The sequence below is a fragment of the Glycine max genome, chromosome 9 (genome assembly GCF_000004515.6).
Source record: "Glycine max cultivar Williams 82 chromosome 9, Glycine_max_v4.0, whole genome shotgun sequence".
NCBI lineage: Eukaryota > Viridiplantae > Streptophyta > Magnoliopsida > Fabales > Fabaceae > Glycine > Glycine max.
In genome coordinates, this window is record NC_038245.2 from 39,974,323 (window position 1) to 39,983,014 (window position 8,692).

Consider the following 8,692-nt stretch of genomic DNA (forward strand, 5'->3'; position numbering starts at 1 on the left):
ACATCGGTTTTTTAAAAACCGATGTTAACGTATGATACGTTAACATCGGTTTTTTAAAAACCGATGTTAACGTATATGCATTAACATCGGTTTTTTAAAAACCGATGTTAACATCATTAGTTAACATCGGTTTTTTAAAAACCGATGTTAACGTGTATGCATTAACATCGGTTTTCTAAAAAACCGATGTTAACATATTATACGTTAACATCGGTTTTTGAAAAACCGATGTTAACATCATTAGTTAACATCGGTTTTCCAAAAACCGATGTTAACGTGTATGCATTAACATTGGTTTTTTGGAAAACCGATGTTAAGAAGGATACTTTATTTACAAATATGCCACTACGTTTAACTTAACATCGATTTTGTATAAAACCGATGTTAATAAGCCGATGTTAAAACTACTTTTTATAGTAGTGAACAAAAAAAAAAAGTTAGAACAAGTATTTTTTTTATAACTTAATTAAATGCTCTACTAATTAAAATATTAATTAAAAAATTACTATTATTGTATCACGTGAATGAGTTAATGATCAAAGTTTTTGAATTAACGGTCAACTCTCCAAAAATAACTTAAAATAAGAAGAATAAATATTTTTATTTTTATATTTATAAGTGTGATTTGTATGTAACTTCATCTTATCCCAACATTCTTATATAAATTTTGATTACGATTCTTATCAGTCTTAATTTTCATTGACTACAATATCTTGAAGAATCGCATTCTAGAAAACAAATCCGCTATCTATAAAGTTTAACTTCTATGCAATGTTTATATATAATTGTTAACAGGCATGATTGCATGAATTATAAAATAATTATTGTAAAGCCATTTAAATTACCTGCAAAGTTGTGGTACGCTCCAAGAAGGATGTGACTGTTTTTTCTCATTTTCAGACAATGCCATGTACTTGTTCCAATCCTCAAGCAAAAGTTTAATATCGTTGACTTTGTTTTCTAAACCAACACAACAATTGGCATGCATTGTTGAGACCTTGTTGAAGTCTTCTGCACGCTCACAAAACCCTCCAAAATAACTAGTGCTAAGGAGCCTCATCTTTAGCTTCATTCTAGAAACTAAGGGGTGCATTAATTTTGATATTGTTGAGCACAGACTTCTCATGCAACCCCGGGTAAACATTCCTAGACTTGAACCAGAACTTATAGAACCAAATAGTTCGCTTATTTGATTTCACATACTTAAACCCTCCATTTGGAAAGTTGTTTAAGTCAGAGGAATTGCCATTGAAAACATCACAAGCTATTTGGAAATCTGTATCCTTGTAAAATATTTTGAAGGGATCTCTAAGCCACATGTTATCAGTATCCTACAAAGAAAAACAACTTTTAATCCAAAGCCTTCTTTGGATAAACATGTATAGTCAGGAGGAGAAGGAAATAAAAAGAAAAGAAAAATTAAACAAGGGAAGATAATTTAACTTGTTCAATAAATTGATTTTAACTTATGCGTGAACTAATTTTAACTTATAGAAGAAATATATTTCTATTTTCTCCTTCTATTAATGGAAAAGATTATCCAAACATGAGCTCTTTGTACTTGTCTTGTGTGTATGGGTTTAAATATTGTGGTTACCGTCGTGTTTCGGTGAGATTGCGAACAATTGCGCATGCGGGAAAATACAGTAATAATTACGATTGTGTTCATTTGTCTTTTGGTCCTAAGTTATTGTACTACTAAAAATATTCTATTTTACGACACACATTCTATGTCGGTCTTATATAACCTGACGTAGTAGTACACAAGGTGATATTTACGTAAATATATAAGTTTTTTATGTGATGCATTTCGTATACAATGACGTTTCATTTGCCACCAAGTGATTTAAAGCTCTCAAGAAAGAGGTCAAACATGGAACCTGGTTCTGCCCATGCTTCATTTAAAATTGTGATTATCACTGTCTTATCCTTCATAGATGTGTTTCTAAGAACACTCTCTAGCTTTGGATCATAATCAGCTTGATGCATAGAGCCAAGACTACATTTGGTAACCCAATCTCAAATTTCATTTAAGAATTTACGAGGCATAATTTTTTTTCTTAATTAAAGAATATTATGTAGTAACTATGAAAAGAAGATTTGAATTCAATATTTGACTATAGTTTCCGCTTAGAAAACAAATAGCCTAAATCAAATAGCATGATTATGGAGAATCAAGATTAGAATCCCGTTGAAAGAGACACATGTATGTTTATCTAAATAAGTCTCGAACAAAATTATGCAAAAAAGAAAATAGCATAACAACGTAAACTCCACCATAAGCATTAAAAAAGCATTATGGTTCTTTAATTTGCAAGTATGGCATGGAGAATGATCCAAATTGGCCCACAAGCAAAATGTTTGATCAACTGAAACAGAAGGCAATTAAGCCTGAACAGCAAGATCATAAAAAAGCATCAAAACCCAAAATTCAAAAAATTCAACTTTTTTTATTGTTTTGCATGAAAAATAAGCATCAAAGGCCAAAACCCCAAAATTCACTTCTTTCGTTCTCCTCTATTTTCACCACCAAGAATTCCAATTGCAAAAGGCAACTTGGCACACACTCACACAAACAAACAAATATATATATATATATATATATATATATATATATATATATATATATATATATATATATAAACAGAGAGTGACTCAGCATTGAAGTAATATGAGGAGGTGGGGAATTCAAAGGAAGAGATAGAGTTATAGAGAAACAACCACAACACAGCAAGCCCGGCAAGAAACATGGTTACTTGCATAACACTTCTCACCCAAAAGTGGCTACCAGAACTCCATGCCTTAATGCCGTCGCCAGCGGCGCCCCGCCGGAGGTATCCTTCATTGTTTTGATCGAAGAGCTGAATTGGAGTGGCAGAAATAGTACTACGTATTATAAGTGTGCGACGAAAAAGAGATATTTGTAAGGGAGGAATGAGAGTGATCACGTTGCAAAAGGAAATATATTAATTACTAATATTTTTGTTTTCTTTTATGAACTAATATTAATTAGAGTGTAAAAGTTTTACATTACTATCAATTAAACTAGAATCATTTTCCGTATAAACTTTCATGAAGAATGTAAGAGTTTACTAGCTAGGCATATATTCTCCATCTCACTGTAATTATTTCAAAAGGTAATAATTTGTACTCCAGTGAGATTACAGTGATATAAATAAAATAAATAATCGAATGTCTAGGGTTGGTGGATATAGTACTAGCTGTTAATTAGGATAATTTTGTAAGTTGCAAAAGATAATGAATCAAATGAAAAAAAAAACTAAATACAGGGCCGGACAAAGGATTAGAGATTGTGTGCTTAACATTTCTCTTATATTTTTTTTTATTATTACCCTTCTCTTATATGAATTTGACTATTAATCATAATTATTTATATACGAATGTAGAGTGGAGATTTTTTTTCTTATTATTCATAAAATATACCTTTTTTCATTAAATACTACCTTTTTTATTATTTCTTTTCTTATATAATAAGCTTAACTATTGACGGGGTTTTGTTTGGTAGAAGAGATTAGTTCTCTAAGACATTGCAAACTACGGTTGGAATTTCTGTTAAGAGATATGTTAATATTAAATGTCCATCAATATAATACTGTAAAAATTCTTAAAGGGTTTTCTAGACTATTAATGATAGGAAACAATAGGATCTTGAAACCTATGGTTCTCACAAACAATCAATAAACAACCATAGATAATGGTGTATACCTTTCTCCATAGGAAGACTTGTACCCTTCTTCATAGGAATTCTTTTCGGTGCACTTTGATTTCCTTGAAAGAGAAGAGAAATAAGATTTCACTTCTTTAGACCTTTCTTTTCTGTCTCTCTCCGTTCGTGATGGCTATGAGTGAGAGATAACACTTTTCTGGTCAGGAAGGGAACCTTATTTCACGTTAGTGGGTATTAAGCCCCTTTTATAACCACTACTCCCATCAAGTAGCAGATAATTCTAGAATCTTCTCCTATTAAATCCAATTACAATTTAGTCTTTAATCGTTAATTATTTACTTATTAGTCCCTACATAAGTCACATGCCTCTCACATGAGACATTAATTCTTACATTCTTCCACTTGGCTCATGTGACATTAATAAACATTATGGACTAAATAAATAAATAGATTAACTAACATAATGCGCATTAAAAATTGACTAAATTGTTCTATACATTGGGTACATCATAATTTCATGATTAAGAATAGGAACCAATTCGAGTCATGACAGTTGTACATCATCTAATCGACATAGTCCCTTTCATGTACTACAAATTAATCTTCTCCTTAATATGACCATTAGTTAGGAGTACATAATTGGTCCAACATAATGTCTTCATTCAAGACAAAACCTGTTAACATTACTCTAACACAAACATGCATGCAAACATAGAGAACAGGTAATCAGAAACATATCATAATTGAGCTCAGAGTGTCAGCAAAATTACATAAGGTAAATTACACTTAATGATCATCAATAACAATAATGCTCATACTTTCAACATGTTCTATAATGTCTTAGATAATAATCCCTTATTCAAAGGGTCAACTATCATAAGGTTTGTGCTAATATGTTCTATTGACACTCTTTGTTTCTAAACTTCTTCCTTCACAACAAAGTACCTCAATTTCATATGCTTAGCACCCTTAGAGTATTTTTCGTTCTTACAAAAAATATTACTACAGAGTTATCACAATACATTTTCAGCGGCCTAGCAATACTGTCGACAATTCCAAGCCCTGAAATAAAGTTCCGCGGCCAATTAGCCTGAATTGTAGCTTCAAAACATACTACAAATTCAGCTCTCAGATGCAACAACAACTGATGCATACAAAATTGCTTTCATTTGTTTTCGTTCCATATCATTTCTAGGACATTGTGCGAGACTAACTCTGTCTTATTTCTAAATTAGAATAGGCGATGTTAAACACCTTTCCATCTTGAATCTCTCTAGCACTTTATCGATATATATACTTTCTTAGATAAGCCTAACAATCCTTGTGATCTATTATGGAATATTTCTATCCCTATCACATAGCTTACCTCACCCATATCTTTTACTTCAAAGTTTCTAGAGAGAAATTTCTTAGTCCCATGAAGAAGACTAAGATCGTTAGCTGCAAGCAAGATATCATCAATATACAAAATTAGAAACTTCAGATACATACATCGATAAACAATATTTTCCTTACATCTAAAGGAAATAATGGTATCATTAAACCTCAAATACCATTGGCGGGAAGCTTGCTTTAAGGCTGTATATTGATTTCTTTAGTATGCACACCATGTGTTCATTTCCTTTAACTGAGAACCCCATTGGTTGGTCCATACAAACATTCTCCTCTAAATCTCCATTCAGAAAGTTGGTTTTCACATCTATTTGATGTAGCTCCAAGTCATAATGGACTAATGTCATGATAATCCTGAAAGAATCCTTTCGTGAGACCAGTAAAATGTCTCTTTATAATCAATGTCATTTTTCTAAGTAAATTCCTTAGCAACAAGTCCAGCCTTGTAACGTTCAAGGTTGCCATGAGAGTCACTTTTAGTCTTGAAGACCCACTTACAACCAACTCTCTTACAACCCTTTGGTAATTCTACAAGGTCCTAAACACCATTATGTTCCATGAAATTTATCTCTTCTTTCATGGCATTTAACCACTTCTCAGAATTATCACAACTTATAGCTTGTGAAAACGAAACTGGATCATTATCATTAATGCTTAAGTTTGTTTTTGTTTCATGTAAGTATACCACATAGTTATTCGAAATAGTTGATCTTTTTTCTCTTTGAGACCTCCTTAATGCTACTTCTTGTGGTTCTTCTACAATGGATTCATTATGTATCATGGGCTCATCATTGTGTTGTACTTCTTCATTATTGTTTGTAGCAATAACTGAAGTAGTAATCACCTTACTGCTAGAGACAAAAGCTAAAGGGACTTGCACTCTAACTTCTTTAATTTCCACTTCTCGTGAAACTGTACTCCCACTGATTTCACCATTTTCAATTAACCTTGAATTTCCAATTTTGACAATTCGCATACTATGATTAGGACAATAAAACATATACCCCTTTGATTTTTTTGGATAACCAATGAAATATCCACTAATTGTTCTTGCATCCAATTTTCTTTCTTGCAGATTGTAAATTCTTATTTCTGCCTGGCAACCCCAAACATGCAGGTGCCTTATACTAGGTGTCCTATTTGTCCACAGTTCAAAAGATGTCTTTGGAACTGCCTTACTAGGAACCCTATTCAACAAATACATGGCAGTTTTCAAGGCATACATCTACAAAGATACGGGTAAAGTCTAATTGATTAACATACTCCTAATCATATCCATTAAAGTTCTATTACGCCTTTCTGATACACCATTTTGTTGTGGTGTACCGGACATTATGTATTGTGCACAAATGCCACGTTTCTGAAGAAGCTTAGCAAATAGACCTAGGTGTTGTCCAGTTTCATCATATCTTCCGTAATACTCACCACCTCTATCATATCTAATAATTTTCACATTTATGTCTAATTGTCTTTTTTACTTCATTGTAGTAAATTTCTAACGCATCCATTGCCTAAGAAATCTCGGGCAGTAAGTAGACATAACCGTAACGTGAATAATCATCAATAATGGTGATAAAATATCCTTCATTTCTGAAAGAACTAACATCAAAAGGTCTACAAATATCAGTATGCACAATTTCAAGAAGCTGAGTGCTTCTTGTAGCTCTTTTCTTTGTATGTTTTGCTTATTTTTCTCTTAATACAACCCACAAATATTTAAATCCATAAAATCTAGATAAGGAAGAATTTCATTCTTTATTAATCTTTCCATCCTTTCTCTAGAAATGTGACCTAAATGTTTATGCCACAAGAAAGCAGATCGTTCATTCACTAAACTACGTTTAGTGCCAACATTATGATGCAGAGTTAAAACAGTTTCAGCATACAAACTGTCTATTTCCAATTTATATAAACCATCACAAGAATACCAGTACCAATGAGATGATTATACTTAAATAAATTGAAACATCCATTACCAAAATTAAAAGAGTATACAGTAACATCAAGTTTAGATAATGAAACTAAATTCCTAGATAAACTAGGTACATAAGGAGTTTCCAATAAATCTAAACAATGTGTCAAGTTTTAAACAATAAGTCTCAACTGTTTCCACTGGAGCTTTCACTTCATTCCCCATGAAAAACGAACTTCTCATCTGGACTTATGGTTTGGATGGTAAGGAATCTCTGCATAATGTTAGAAACATAAGTCATACATCCAGAATTAATCCATCATGTATCATGGAAAACTTCAGTTAAGTTTGATTCAAAACATACATGAGCATTAAGCTCACTTTTCTTTTCGAACCAAGACTAGCACCTTAGGTAATCCTTCTGGAAATGTTCGGATTTCCTACAAAATTGACAATTATTTCCCTTTGATACCTTCCTTTGGATTTGCAAAGAGTCGTCATTGTTCTTTAATGACCCTTTGCCTTTATCATGCTTCTTCATAAATTTCTTTTCAAGCTCCTTGATTTCCTTGGTGGCTTACATAATGAACCGAGTGACTTTCTTGATTCTTAAGCCTCATTTCTTCCTAAACTAACATACTGTGCAATTCATACACATTCCATTTATCTTTCATGGTATTATAGTTCATTTAGAACGGGCCAAACTCAGACGGTAGTGAGTTTAGAATAAACTGAACAAGAAAGTTTTCATTCACAGTCATTATATTCCCAAGGTCTTAAGTCTTGCTACAATGTTTGTCATCTCAATGACATGTTCGTACATAGTACGTGAACCATCAAACTTCATGATGGCCAATGTACTCATTAATGTCCCAACAACAGACTTATCAGCTGTTTGAGAATACTCTCCCACTAGTCTCATAAACTTTTTAGCACTTTCAATTTTAGGGAGAGTTGTCTTAATACTATCTGCAACAGTCATTCTCATCAACATTAGGCTGAGTCTGTTAGATCTTTCCCAAGTTTTATAATAAATTTTCTCTTCATTGCTACTAACATCAATAATAGTAACAAACTTCTCTTCCAACATAGTAAGATCATGATCCAAAACACTATGGTGAAATTGGACTTGCTCATTTCTGTCAGAGAAGTTAAGCCCATTAAAATTGGTATAGATGATGCATAAGAATCCAATGAATTCAAAACATGTATTACATAATAAAATTCACATAAGTGTTTTGAGACATAAAATACATGTCATACATATGATTCATTCAGATAACAGATAATGTATATTGATTTTCTCCTTTGGGTGATACACCAACATACAACATACAAACATAATGATGCTAATAAAATTTTAACATTATTTGGCAATTAAATATGCACCAATTAGTAGTATCTATTTCCTTTGGGTATATAAATAAAACTAATGATACACACAAATCGCCTACAATTATATTCATTAATTATAAGAACAACTAATCAACCTTTGGGCGATCCATAAATGCCTTATAACAATGAATTTCAATTACCCATAAACCAATAATCATATAATTTAGCATCCATTATTCTATGAGTAATTGGAATAATCATTAAGTTGGAATTAAATAACCTTACAAATTTGGCCACTTTGGTGACTAACAAATTTAACATACATTTAATTCCAACAAAATATTATTGAAATAATCATTAATTTA

General features: G+C 31.9%; 1 pseudogene; it reads right to left on the reverse strand.

The window, feature by feature from the left end:
* Window positions 1-841: 841 nt before the first annotated feature.
* Window positions 842-2,306, reverse strand: LOC102660512 (uncharacterized protein At4g15970-like; annotated as a pseudogene).
* Window positions 2,307-8,692: the final 6,386 nt, after the last annotated feature.